This window comes from Durio zibethinus, chromosome 23 (genome assembly GCF_047325235.1).
Source record: "Durio zibethinus cultivar Kanyao isolate XHJ-2024 chromosome 23, ASM4732523v1, whole genome shotgun sequence".
NCBI classification, from domain to species: Eukaryota; Viridiplantae; Streptophyta; class Magnoliopsida; order Malvales; family Malvaceae; genus Durio; species Durio zibethinus.
The window spans coordinates 94297-110117 of record NC_143184.1 but is presented as its reverse complement, the minus strand read 5'-3'; the positions used below and the strand labels follow the sequence as shown (position 1 = coordinate 110117).

General features: G+C 29.8%; 1 long non-coding RNA gene across 1 annotated transcript; it reads left to right on the top strand.

Moving 5' to 3' along the window:
- Positions 1–10205: 10205 nt before the first annotated feature.
- Positions 10206–12868, top strand: LOC149512046 (uncharacterized). The gene is made up of 3 exons (XR_016332775.1): positions 10206–10579; positions 10688–10875; positions 11425–12868. It is a non-coding gene; the product is annotated as an uncharacterized LOC149512046 (long non-coding RNA).
- The last annotated feature ends 2953 nt before the right edge of the window (positions 12869–15821 follow it).

The following is a 15821-nucleotide window of genomic DNA, read 5'->3' as shown; positions in this document are numbered from 1 at the left end:
AAATCATTATTTTTTTGTTACTTTTCATACACATTTTGTTCCCATTCTCAAATTCCAAATGGTGAATGTTTGGACAATTATAAACAATAATTTTGGGATTTAATTTTGAAAACTCATTCATATAAATCTGTGAAGATTATTTAAACAAAAAAGAAATCTGTGAGCAGATATCATTCATAAAAATAGACATGTTTTAGAGGCATCTAATCAGTTTATCTTTGTTCAAAATATGGTCTTCAAAGAAAGCATTCACATTTGAGATGAAAAATGATTGTTTTTCTTTTACTATTCATAAAAATCAAATCATTCATTGCTTACCCTTTTGAGCCTATTATAATTTTTTTTTTAAAACTCCAATCAAGGATCACCCTCCACACTAAGGGGCAAATTTTGAAAAAAACCTACTTATAAAAAAGTAAAAGAGCATAAAAATTATCAAAGATAGAAAAAAAAAAGAAAAAAAATGAATGCCACACATGATTTGGGCAAAGTAATGAGAATCCTTTTGTGAGGAAAAAATGAATGAAAAAAGAAAAAGTAGTGAAATAATGTGGAATGTGACAAAATGCCAAAATCCATCGAATGATAAGAAATGATCTTTTGGTTTTGAACCCTTTAAACACATATTTTGGGCCTATTTTATCCATTTCTTTCATGACCCCTCACCATGGCCTACATTACAACTATTAAAAGTTTATTTGGATCAAATGTGAATGCTTGAATTTAATGATCATATATTAGGCTAAGGCATGCTTATGATGGGGCAATAGAATGTGTTTTAGAGATTGATGTGTAGGAGATATCAATAATGAAAAAAGAAAGAAAGATAAAAAAAATGAAAAATGAAAGAATAGTAGAAAAAAAAAAGAAAATAAGAAAATGAAAGAGAAAAAAAGGAAAACTCAAATTGAAAACCCAAAAAGGGTGATTTGAGTAGAAAAAACTTGGTGTTGAAAGTTAAATAGATAGTTCAAATAGTTGAAAGATCAAAGACGTCTGAAGATCCCTTAAAGCTGGGGCAAAGTTCAAGACTCAAAATTGATTTCGAAAGTCAATAGAATGAGTTTTTGAAAAGATTCTAGATTAATGTTAAAAATTGTCTAAATATTCATTATTTGGATATTGTTATACCATTCAAATACTTATTAATGTTAAAAATTGTCTGAATGTCCATTATTTGGATATTGTTATACCATTCAAATACTTACCCTAGTGACATGCTTTGAATTTATTCCTTGATCTATTTATTTTTGTACCAGACTTGTTCTTATATTGATTCCCTTTTTTCTCAATTCATTTTACCCCACTCATTTTGGCTTTCCCAAAATAAATCGAAAAAATATATGATTACATTGTATTTGCCATGAATTGAAATGATAATGTTCATAAAAAATTCATTTATTCCTTTGAAAAAATCCAAGATGGTAGGGGCAAAAAATGAAACAGACGAAAAAAGGTTGAGAAGTTGATTTAAGAAGGCAAATGTGATACCCAAGTGGTGAATATGGTGATGGATCAACCAATATAATATGTGAGTTGTGACCAAAGGCTGGAAATAACATGGATTAGTTAATGAAATTGGTGAATTGACTCTGAAAATGTTACTACTGAAAAGTTAAAAAGGAAATGTCAGATGGTGGAGTCTTGAGAACCTTATTACCATAATCAATTAGAATGTCAGGGTGTTAATTTTAGTGACATTTGCATTACATTGCATTTGCATCATGGTTTAATCATGCATTTGCTTCATGTAGTGAACATGTGAATCATGGTTTAGAGTATGGCATCTGCATTGTTGTAGAATCTGGGTTGTTGCATTTGCATCATTAAGAAAGCATTCACATCATTATCATACAAAATTTTGACTTTGGTAGGGGAATTTTGAACTTTGAAACTTAAAACAAAAAAAAATTAATGATGAGATTTTTTACGAGGAAAGCATTCCAAATGTTAAAGTTGTGAAACCTTTTGAAGAAACATTTTCACTGATGAGGATGATTTGTAAAGCCTCCAAGAATAATCTTTAATAATTCAAATGAGAATCTTTGAATTTTAAAAATTTTTTGATGTGAATACCTAGAGTTTTTGAATCAGAATCCTAAAAATTTTGGATGAAATTTTAAAATTTTTTAAATGAGAACCTTTAAAATTCTAGTTATGAATCTCTAGAAGTTTGTTCAAATGCAAATCAAAAAATTTTGTGAATCTCCAATTTGAAAGTCTTACAAATCTCTAATTCTTGCGAATATGAAAACTTTGTGAATCTTTAATTCTTATGAATCTGAAAGTTTTTCGAATCTCTAATTCTTGTGACTCTGAAAATCTTACGAATCTCCAATTCTTGTGAATCTAAAATTTTTATGAATATGAAATTCTTACGAATTTTTGAATCCTGTGAATCTTTGAATTACAAACCTTTGAATTCCAAATTTTTGATTTTTTAATTCAATTATGAATCTTTAAGTTTCAACTTGCATTATGAAATTACGATTATGAAATTTTTGAATGCTTCAAATCGTGAACCTTTGAAGTTTTGAAATTTCATAATTGCTGTAAAGTCATACTTCGATTCCACCTAGGTCATTTTCTTTTAAATTTTGGCTTATGTCAGATCCTTCTTCGGTTCAATCCAAGTTAATTATTTCAAACTTTGGTTCAGTTCAGGTCATTTTGTTTTGAATTTAGACCTATGCCAGATTTTTCTTTGGTTCAGTCCAAATTTTTTATCTTAGATTTTGGTTCCATCTAGATCATTGTTTGGATTTCGGCCTATGCCAGTCCATCTTCAGGTCATCCCATTTTTAAACTCAATTTAATCTACACCAAAGTGTTTTCTTTCTTGAGTAAGGCCATGATAGGTGTCAACATCTTTACAGAATCTTTGTTTCATAAAAAATATACAAAGAGGGGCAACTGTAGACACCCTACTCTCAATGTAAATAAAAGGATAAAATAATTTTAAAAAATAGAAAAGATAAAACAAATGATTTGGTTTAAAATTCAATTTCTTTTTGAAATTAAAATCCAGATTGAATGAGATAGGATGCTCAGTTTTAAATTGAGATCCTATCCTCATCACCATTATTTAATCCATTGGCAAACCACCAAAAATGAGGCATGCACTATTGGCCCAATTACAAACAAGCAAGCTAGTTCATTTGTGTTAATCATTTCGAGATTTATTAGTTTATGTGTAGCTAAGCAAATTCGATTGGCACCTGATAAGTTTACATCTATTTGTAAGAGGTTTAAGGACTAAGTGTTGTTGTTTGAGAAGCCCTTGCATAAGGTAGCTCCATTGCTGACCGCGATTCGAAAGCTTCAGTCTTTTACTGAACATTTGACTATTTTACATCCGGAGTTTCTTTTGCTCTGTTTCCTGGCAAAGTGCTATAAAACCGGTCTTTCCATTCTAGAGGAAAAATTTTATAAGGTTGATTAGCCAAGAGAGCAATTACATAAAAAGATCGAACAAGTGATCAAGTTACCATGATTCTTGATCATTGTTTTCATCAATTCATCCTTGCCAACGTCCATAGTTATCAGCCATCACCACCAACACCTATAATATTGACCCTAAAACCAAGTCCCAAATAAAACCTAAAATTAGTCTAATTTAAGCCCCAGATACAAGTTTTGGACATGCAATTTTCATCCAGCAACAAAACCTCCACCTGAGATCACTAGCAAACACCCAAAAGTTAACACCATTACCAAATTGAAAACCACTTTTCATGTGACACCATCACCATTGATCGATCTAAGGCCACCACCCATTCAACTAGGCTCCACCAGAACTGATAATCCACCAAATACCCAGCAAGAATTTGGAACACACATCAAAAATGCAAAAAACTCAAGGGAACACAAAATCAAAAGCTGAGCAAAATCACTTCGTTACATGCAAATCTGTCATAATAGAACTCAGATAATGTACAGCACACCCAACCATAGTCCTAAATTCAATTTCAACCAATAAATCAAGGAATTCACTAGCCTAACAGAAACAACCTCATAACCTAAAAACCCAAAAGAAACTGAGCTTCATTGCTAATCTTTCTCCAAAAGGTCATTCATCCCTGATAAAAAATACTAATAAAACAAAGAAAATAATAAAGTAAGCTCAAAAACAAAGAAGCAAATTTATGGGGTTTCATTTGCATTTTATCCAGAAAGTTTTTGGTCTCCAAATCGGGTGAGAAAAGAGCTAAAAATAAGAGAAAGAATATATCTTTAGGGTGGCGATGACTAGCGCAACAAAGAAACTGAGTTCAGATCCACCACCTTCTTGGGTAGATTCATATGAAACAAGTAGGTTTTCTAAAAAAATTTGTACAAAGATCCGAGACAAGGAGACTGAAAAGAGTTTCACGATAAGTTTTAGAGCAAACCGATGATCGGACGTTCATCGGTGAGTGGTCAACGACGATCGAGGATGATAGTGATTGTGGCATTTCGTCGAAATCTTATGGAGTTCTTAACCAACATCCAACTTTTCTTAGAGAGAGAGGTAGAGCAAAAATCGTAGAGAGAGAAAAAAGACTTGTAAAATGAAAAGAAAAGCTTAAAAGAAGGCTTTTATAGCTTTGATAAAACAATGCCATTTTAGCTAAAGAAAATGCGTTCCCTTTGACCTGTTTCAATGATCCGCACGTCAAACACTGGGTGACTTTGCCCGATCGCTCAACTTGATCCCTGTCCTAGTCCAACTCTGTGCCATTTGAGCTACAACCTGAGCCATGATGAGTTTTAAGAGCCAAGCCGTGAATTACTTTGGGGTATTCTTTTTCCATTTTTGTTAATTTGCTCATTATTTATCAATTATTTTTTTGAATCAATAAAAAAGAATAAATAAATACAAAAATATTTCAAAAAAAGGTATTTTTAAGAAAAAATTGAAAGTATTAATTTTTCTTAAAAATAAAAATTTCAAAAAAGATTTTTGAAGAAAAGTTGAAAGTATTAATTTTTCTTGAAAATAAAAATTTCAAAAAAGGTATTTCTAAGGAAAAGTTAAAAGTATCAATTTTTCTTGAAAATAAATATTTTAAAAAGATATTTTTAAGGAAAAGTTGAAAGTATCAATTTTCTTTGAAAATAAAAATTTTAAAATGCTTTAAGGAAAAGTTAAAGGTATTAATTTTCCTTGTATAAAAGCACGAATTTTTAAAATAGGATAAACAAAGTAATAAAAGAGATCCATATAAGAGGTTGAAGCATGATTCCTTTTTTCTTTTCTTTTTTTGTAAATTTTTTAACGCTAAATAATCTGATGACGGAGCCTCTGTAAGAGAAACAGTAGTTTTCTTATATGCTCTTGAGGTGAGAGAATTTTTTTAATTTTTTATCAAAAGTATTGAAGTCAATTAAAGAATAATTTTCAATAATTAACTACTTGATAAAATTTTTAAAGCTTAATGGATAACACAAAATTGAGTTGGTACTATATTTCGATGGGCATTGTAGGGGTGCTATAACCTTCCTCACACGTAACTGTACTCTCAAACTTAGTTTTGATTTCGCAATATCGAATCAACCTTTCAAAGATACCTACATCAAACTTAGGATTTTTCTTTAAAAAGGGACAGATTCAATCATATGATCAATCGCACATAAACAAAAAATATTGGTGGTGATTCTTCAAGCCAATGTCTAGAGACAGATCTACAAATCTAAATGTTATAACAAAGGGGTTGATAGGTTTTCTTTCTTTTGTTATTGTTTAAATAAATTTTGTGACTATTTAATGTCTTAGGTTTGTTGCAAATGAAAGGTATAAGTTACAGTTACAGTCCGATAACACCAAGGAAGTATAGAAGTATATAAATTACTTGCAACTTGAAGAAATGGTCTTGTAAATAAATTCTTATGTAGACCTTAAATGGGTGGATATAGGATGGAGAGAAAAGTTAAAGGAAATAGGAAGCCTGAAATGTTAAAGATTTGGTATTGAAAATTGAAGGTACAGAGGAGATTCTATTTTTTACAACAATTAGGAACTCTGTTACAATTTTAATAGGTAAGCAAAGGTTCTTTCACTTTTAATCACTTTATTTAGGCTTTATTTAGGCTTTGTTTATTATTGTTATATTTAGATGGTTATTGTTCTATTTAGGCTTTGTTTATTATTGTTATATTTAGTTTATATTTTGGCATGATTAGAGGATTTTTCTAGCACCATAGTTGTAAGCATTTAGAGAAATTGGGACATGCAAGGAAGTTATTCAAACTTAGGTAAATTTTTGAAGTATTTTTTAAGCATGAATGTTAAATTTGTTACTAAAAGTTAAGACTTGAGCTAACTAATTTTGGATAAATTCAGTTCTTTCACACCTCCAATTGCCACTGCTAGAATATTAATTGAAAATCTTTTAGAGCTTTTAGTCATAAAGAAGTTTTTTGTTGGTTATTTTCTTAATAGCTATCTAAAGTTGCAATGCACCAAAATTTTGAAAACTGACCTTTTGTCATTTTTAGATCTTTCATTTGAACATTGTAAGAATGCAAATATTACAACTATATTGAACTTTAACACTGTATATAGTTTATTGTCCAATCATATTGACTTAAATAATATTGCAAATTATGAAATTCTTTTTTTTCTTTTTCAAGTTGAAACCGAGCTAAATGATAGATTACTACAGTTTGTCAATATTGATTTGCTTGAGGCCAAGGTAACCATCAGTTCTTCTTGCATATGAGATTTAAGCAGCCCTATAAAGTTAGGAGCATATGGAATTAACTAAAGCTGGACAACCCTTTTAAGTTTTGCTCTTAACATGAGTTGTTTACTTTTGCTTTGATATAGGTTCATCCAAGGTTTAATAATCTATGCATTATTCTAAATCATCTATTTATTTGTTTAACTTTTGGTTTTAAAAGATCTTATCTTAATTTAGATGCATATAAACACTTTGCAAGGCTAGTTTAATTTATGATTAGGTGCTTCAGGAGCTAAATTTATTTTTCTAGTGCAGTTTGTTGGCTTTATGTAATTAATGTTGCTTGAATGTGATGTTATAATTCTTAAGTTGGTCTAAAATCAAATTCAAAGTTATATTATAATAGGTAGAATAATTTTACAAGCTCATGAGAAGTTTCATTCACTGAGAAAAAGTACCAAAAGTGATATTGACAATGTTTTGGAAGAGGTAATTATCATATTGCCAATGTTTTGGATGTTGTAGGTATTTTACATGTTTCCCTTTTGAGATAAAATTCAATGCTAATATATGCTGAATGTTAGAGATAATATTTATTGATATTGTTATTCAATTAGGTGTGGGAAATTGATGAGAACAAGCATAAGCCTGATGCAGTTCTCCACACATTAGATTGGTCTTTGGATTTCAAGATTTATGGAGGTCCATTTCTACACCACATGAAAGATAACCAAGTAGTAAAGTTTTTGTTGTTGTTCTATGTTTTATGTGGATTTTAAACTAGAAACTTTATTCTTCTCTAGTCCATGGAGAATCCTAACTACCACTGTCATTGGTGTGTATAGTGAGATTTTGGTAAAAAAAATGAAAGAGGTTCAAGGAGCTAAAGTTAAAAATATATTATAATAAATATATTATAATTGCTATGGGCACAACTGGAACTAAGGTAAATTTATCACCTTGATTCTTTTTCTTGAAAATGGAATCTTGCTTCTTGTGGCTTGCATGTGACTTTTCCTAGAGCAAACTATATGATTGTTTAGGCATTTCCTATCACTTGACATAAATCTATACCATTTTTTGTAATTAATATTTTTATGTTCTTCCCTACAAATGTCCATCAAATAAGTCCTTGCTATTTCAGAAAGAAAATGAGAAAGAAAAGGATGTCAATCCTGCTTAAAACTTTTTAGAATCAACATTCTTATTGTTCAATTTTTCAGGTACCAAAAGAAGCTTTGAATATGATTTTGGTATATGACAACTTTAGCACCATTATTTCAGCTATTGCTGAGGGTCGCTCAATTTATAATAACTTGAAAGCTTTTCATAAAGTATGTTAATTTGCTCTTATACTTTACTCTGAGCAATTAAGATAAATGTTATTTATTCATTTCCTAAATTCATAGATACACAATATCATCAAATGTTGGATAAGTAATATCTATATTCTTGATTGCTACTCTGGGGTTACTAGAATGTATCATACTTGTGCAACTTTTATAGGTGAATTTGGTTATTAATGGTCCTAATATGATAGCTTTTGGGTTTAATCCTCCAAATGCTAGCATAATGCAGAAAACACCCTACAAAAATGATGATGCTCTCATTAACTCTTGGGTGCTCTTCTGTTACTTGGTTTGTATTCATCAGCACTTATTATAATTCATTTGTCTTCATAAAGGTTAGAGCTCAAGATAGCTGTAAAGACAATGTGTGATTTTAGAGCTTATGGGCAAAAATAAGAGAGATATCAAGATAAAGTTTTATTTTAAAATTGTTCAATATTATGTGATCCAGAGTTTGATGTATTCTTTTGCTTACATTTTTCCTATCTACTTTTATGTTTTTAGAAAACTTATGTAAATGACATTGTATATTGGAACAAATTATGTATTTAGATATATAAATATTTATAATATTCAATTTATAAAATTTATTTTTATTTCTTTCAATTTTTTAATTTAATTATAGTAGTAAATATTGAAAGAAATATAAAAAAGTAAAATTTTCAATTTAGTGGTGATTTAGTGGCATTTTTTAAACACAAACACTGCTAAATTACAATAATTAACGGTATTTATATCCAAAAATGTCGCTAATTTGTGTATTTAGTGATGTTTATATCTAAAAATATCGCTAAATTTAGCAATATTTTTTTATATAAATGTCGCTAATTTTTATAATTTAACAACATTCATTTGCATAAACGCCATTAAATTTAGTAGTATTTTTGGACACAATCACCACTAAGTTAGAGGCATTTTTGAAAAAAACGTTGTTATTTTCTTTTACGTAAGTATAGCCAATACTTTAAACAGTATTTTTGGCAAACATCATGAATTGTTTAATAGCATTTATAAACGTTGCTAAAAATAGAAAAAAAAAAGGCCACTAAAGATCTATTCTTTTATAGTGAATAAACATCAAATTACATATAACCGAAAGGCCTAAAAAAACTAAACTCTAAATTTGAAAACTTAAAATAAACAAAACTTGTCTATCATGAATAGAGAATGACAAATAAATGGAAGAGATTAAAAAAAGACTAACCTCAAGGTCTGGAAACTTAAACCAAAGGCAACAATCTAGTATTTTACAAACAAAAATAACACTGTCACATACAAGAAATCCTACATCTACTTCTAACTTATCTTATACTTTCATTAATTGCAAAACATAATTATTTCGTGTCTTTGTACAAATAAAAGATTCCCTTCAAATGTCTTGGTTAGATTCTTTTATTCATCACAGCTATTCTGTATCTAACCCAGAAGTTTTTGTTTACATCATTACCAACTGATTGATTGCTTTCTAAGTATATAAATATGGTGTCAACGGACTCAAACACACTAGCATTGAGAGAAATAACCAATTAATCAACAGAAACAATAACATTTTCAGTGGATAATTGACAGGAGACAATCGCCCACCACTCCAAAGCTCACATCTACCAACTTGAAAAAATTGACTGGCTAAAATGAGGGAATGGACATATGGAACAGTGGTGGCCTTTGGAGTGGCAAAAATTGATTTTTCAAGTTTTAGGCCTTGGGTTTCAATTTGAAATCTAGGTTTTTGTAGGCTTATTTAGCAAAAATTAATTGGATAGAAGTGATTATGAGATGAAAAAAAGTTTTTTTTTAATTATTTTTCAGCATCGGTGAGCGACAGCTAAAAGTTAATGACTATGGCTGGCATGGTGAATGTTAGTTGAAAATTGTGTTTCTTTGCGTTTTTCAATGACTGTTGTTAGGTTTTAGAGAGAAAAATTAAAAAGAAGGCACAGAGAATTGTATGAAAGAAAAAAAAAATTACTTTTATACACAATCGATTGAGGTGGCATTGATACATCAATAAATCGTTAGAGAAAAATGCTAAAAGACGATCATTTTAAAATTTTAGTAGTTCAATGATTAATCTTAAAAAACCATATACATAAGTATTTGTGTATTTGCCAAAAGAAAAAAGGGTCAATGTAATTAATATAACCAATTACTATAGTTTTATAAAATTAGGGACGTCAATTAATAAATTTGTGGGAGGCAAACGCAGCGTCTCAGGGTAGACAAAACATGAGAAAAATGTAGAGGCAGAAGATGACGACAATTTATTAAGTAATGGTAGTATTTCATAAAATAAAACCCTAGCATGCTACCTGCAGTCTGCACTTTGCAGGCGTAAATCCCTTTTCTCCGGCGTTTAAAAAAAAAAAAAAAAGGAATCAAAGAATGGGTTTGTGAAGAGTGCACAAAGAAGGCGTCAATTCGTCAAAGAACAAGTGCCCATGTTGCCGCCTCCGCACCTGCAGCCTCCCTATGTCGGCGCTCACAAGCACCGCACTGGCTGCAACGGCAGGAGGAACATCACTTGCTTCGTTCCTCGTTCTCACTTCAAAGATAATCTCCTCCTCTCCGGTTGCAGCTTCTTTCTTTTTTCTTTGTTTATTGATGCAAATAGAATTGTCTTGGCCCAATCTATTCGTCTTACTAACTCTATACGAAAGTATATAATACTGCTTGTAGAGTATAACTTGCTGGAGGAAACAACGAGGTTTGCTGAATCTGCTCGAAGAATAAGATCCAAATTATGTAATAGCTATCCTCCTCATTTTAAGCTTCAATTTGTCCTACTATCCCTCCGCACTGCCGCTGCCTCTCGCAGAACCAAGCTCTTGTTGCTTCGAAACTAATCAAACTCAACTTCATCAGAGGTTCTTCTCTTTTTTTTTTTTTTTCGTTTCTGCTGATTTTTGAAAACATGCTACTATTATATATGTTGTTCAATGGCTTCCTTCATTTAATTGGATGTTTCTTTTCTCTTCTAAAATGATGCTAGATTTTCAATTTCTGCGGTTTGCCTTAGTTGAAACCAAATAATGATGATTTTAAATCAGCTGATTATTGTGAAGTGGTCTACCTACACATTACATCTGAGTTTTCTACACTGTTTTTGCCATTTTTCTGCAACTATGCTTTTGGGCCTTGCTGATGTTAACATTGTTAAAATTTATTTCCAAATGAGTCTCATCCCATTTTTTTTCTTTAATGTCCACTTATAATATATATAAAATTAAAAACAAAAAATTAAAATAATATATTGTTATATTTATTACTATCATTTACTATGAGTTCTCATATTTTGCAAAAAGACATAACTGCATCATTGCTTATACTATCAAATACATCCTTATCAATACATGTAACTAAACAATCATTCAACCAATAATCATTGCTAATACTATCAAATTTGATTCCAACAGATTTACCAAGATCCGCCACTAATCTCTGCTTTCAAGTTTGCTCAGTCTTTTCGTTTCAGAGTTCAGACTGGAAAACTGATGCTTTGTTACTGCTTTCTCACAAGCTAAGTATTCCTTGTACATTTTCATTTCAAGAAGAAGTACATTTCATGCACAATTTAATGGCGGTTTTACTCAACAGATGTTGTTTCCATGGGTGAGCTGCCCTAACACCTGATTGTCTTGTCAAAACTATTATGTCAAACAATCCTGCTTCTCCTCATCTTTCTATTGACCAATGTTCTCTGTATGGTCTCTTACCAGATCCTTGGAAAACTGATACAATGTTGTTGCAGAGTACATTAAGATACAAGCCTCTTCTCCTTAATTCAGAACCATCTCAAACCTAGCCCATGGAATCATCCTCTAAGGCAATTCTGCCTGGAGCAGCTTCACTGCCTCAAGTTTTTTATCCGAAAATACCCTAAAGTGGTTTAGGCCTCTGGGTTTCATTCTTTTTCTTCTCTCCAATATTTGAAGTTATATGCTCACCAACCTGCACACACATGCTGAGCGTGTGGCTGATGAATATTTTATTTTGGATATTGAGAAATCCATTACACTAGTTGGTTCGTGTTGAGATTTTGCTATATTTCCATGGTTGAATCTTTGGTGCATTTCCATGTTAAGATTGGAGTTAAGTTCAGGATCCAATCGGTATGTGCAATTTAATGAAGTTTCTACCTCCTTAGATTCTTGAAGTCATATTATGTGGATTATATGTAATGCACTCATTCTGGATTGAAGTCATTTGGACTCTGGGATTTTTACTCAACAATTAACTGGTCTATATTTTGCCTTGGAGCATGGATTATATGTAATGATGCTTACCTTTTCACATTATTGTCTACTGAAAATCTTCTGTCCTGCCTATAGATGGTTTTCTCATGTTATTGCAAGGGTCCAAATCACCTTTTCAGGAGTTGGACATAATGGCCGCAATACGGCAACAATAGCTGATACAATTATTCTAGAGTATCCTGTAATTCATGTATTTCTTCCTTGGGAACTCTTATGATTTTGAAGTTCTTGGGGAGAATCATCCTGTCGCTCATAGGCCAGAGGGCAAAGATTCTAGCAGTGTTACCTTCAAGGAGGAGGAAATAGAAGACAATGATAGCTCTTTAGACCCTCAGGTCGTTGATCTCATAAAGCATGTGATTTCAAGTCCAATACATCAAATCCCTCATCAAAACAAATCTGAGAAGCATTGGGTAACTCAATTTGGTCTTGTGGCTGGTATTGTTGCTATGATAGCTTTTTTAATTGGCTTTTGTGAAACCTTTATGAAAAACAAACGGTTTTAATCTCCTATAACATGGAACAATCAAAAGAAGATAATTGTATTTATCCAGAAAAAACTTATAATCATAGTTTATATATAGAACCTTTTTTAGAATTTCAACCTCAAGCAATTAGTAGATTTGTAAATGGTTTTGTTGATTTATTTGCTTCTTTTTTCAAAAAATTTTTGTAAAAATTGATAAAATTGAAGAAAAAATTGATAATATTAGTGATAAATTAGGACAAAAATCACAAACAAGTGATTTTGCACCTTTATATTATGGAAATATTATTATGACTCTTAAAGATTATAAACCATCCTCTTTAAAATATTCAAAATTCTCTAAACAAGAGATTATGGATTTTCAATCATACAAAAGTCTGACTGAACATGTTAAATAAAAAATGGAATGATCAAAAACATCCCAAGGTTGAATATTTGCAAAAAATTGAACTTTATGAACAACATAAAGAAATCTTCAAATATTTTAATTATCATTATATGCTTAATTATGATACTACAGAATAAAGAAGTAATAAAGAAAGCACTAATGATAATTTTGCTAATATCTTAGCCACTAAGCCAGTGGTAAAAGAAGAAGAAACAAAATTTGAAAATTCTAAAGAAACAAAAGAAGAAAAACTAGATACACAAATAGTAGATTGTGGTAAAAGAAAAACAAGTGAAGTTTCTAATCAAGAAACTAATGATCTATTAAGATTTCCTTATATGTCTAATCTAGACATTATGGAATAATATTTACCTCACTTAACAAAAGATGAGATAAAACAAACAAAACCAAGGCAAACAACCCAAAGTTTTGATAATACCGACATTGAATCTCTAAACAAGAGAAATGTTAAGGTGGAACATATCTAGATTTATCAAAATCACCAATATCAGAATATGAAAAAACCATATATGGGTGGGCACAATCTATGTCTATTGTAGTAACCCACTAGAAAGATACTTGGAATAAAGAAAAATTGCTAAATTATTTTTGTGGAACTTGACAAGGAGATGTTTTACAATTTCTTCGAAAATGAAAAAATTTTGAATTAGGAAAAATCCAAAAAAGAAATCTCCTCAATCAAAATTCTACAATTCCAGATTTACTCAAAGGTCTAACCCAGATCTTAAAAAATGAGCTTTGTGGTAGGATGGATGAAGTTGATCCAAATAGTGAAGCCCAATACATTCTTTCAAAACTAAAATTATGTAACATTAGAAACCTTGATGATTACTCTAAAAAATATATGAGTGAATACCAAAGAATGGATGAAGAACATTCAAATTTTTAGAAAGAACAATATTTTTATAAACTTTCCTCACCATAGGATGAATTATGTTTACAAAATTACTTAACTTATTTAGAATTACGGATAAAAAAATTCATTAATTCTAGTACTTCTAATAATATTGCTTTATATGATACTCTTGGAAATAGAGTTAATTATATTTAAAAATAGGTAATTGAATACTGTCTTAAACAAATAACAGTAAAACAAGTCAAAAGCAAACTTAGTGATAAACGATGCACTAAGATTTTAGAAAATGAATTTGAATTTGATTGTAAAAAACAATCAAATCACTTTTACAAAAGAAATAGAAAAAGAAAATATTTTATGAAAAAATGGAAACCTAAAAACAAGGTTACCAAAGACAAAATTTGTTGTTAGAAGAAAAACTTCTACCAAACAAAAATGCAAATGTTTTCTTTGTGCAGAAAAGGGTCATACTGCACCAAACTATCCTAAAAAAGAAAAGAGTGTAAAAAAGGTTATAAAAACTCTCGAACAATGAGATTTATACATTTGTTTTGTAGAAGATTTATCGAATGAAGAAATCTTTTATGAATTATTTTTTGAATTTGATTTAGATACTTCTAATAGTGAAACAAATTTTATTTTTATGATGAATACTTTTTCTAATCAAGAGGAAAATTCAGAAACTTCTTCAATTTCAAGTTTAATTAATCCAACTGAAGAACAAATGGTTTCATTAAGAAATTATATAGGAAAAACCCATTCTTTTTTTGATAAAAAACTAAAAAAATTACAAATTATTAAAAAAGATGATATTTATCAAACTAGTTTTTTCAAAACTTTTCAACCATGGATTAAACACCATATTGAAAAGGTTAGTGGTGATACAATTGCTAACGATTCTAAACAAGGATCGATAGAAATAACATTTTTTACAAAAGAAAAAATAAACAATTTTTTTATTAAATATCCAAAAGTTAAATATATTTGTATAGGAGTTATTATGATCACCATAAAACCCCTTTTTTATTTCAAGAAAAGATATTTCTATTTTAGCCGTTTTAATGGATAAACAATTTTCAAACCCTGTTAGTTTATAATTGAAGGAATCCAATCCAATTTAGTCACAGAAGTTGTTTGGTTTAAAATAAGACCAAATTATTATGTTTTTATAAATGATCCTTTAATACAGGATTGTCTTAGATTAATAATCAAAATAAAAAATTATGATTTAAGAGAAATAGTTCATGATTTGTCTATAAACTGAATCTTTATTTATGAGTTAACAAATGTTACCTTTACATCTATTAAACAGATAGATCCCAAAATTATTGAAATATTTGAACCTCAATCTTTTGATTTAGAAATCAAACCAACATTGATGAATATAAGAGATTTATCTATCCCAACAAAATGGCTATTAGAAGATATTTCTAAAGAAAAATTTGTAAAGAAACAGAGTTAACTCTTTAGAATTCTTTGCTTTAGGAAAAAAATTATATTTTAAAAATCTTGAAACAAGTAGTTCTACATCAAATCCTGATTTCGTACTACCCTCTTCAATCCCTTCATTTTCTAATCAAGAAAATGATATTGAAAGCTATCTATCAATCAATCCTTTGCTACACCATATAGACATTTATTCTCTAGATTTCAAAGCTCTATTAATAAAAATAGTACTACTATTCTTATTTTTCCAAGTGATAATCAATCACAACCCTTAGTTTATAATACAATAGTTCTATATCAACTTAATATCTTCCTCTAGAAACACTAAGAGAAAAGAAAATAGAAGTCTTGCTATAATC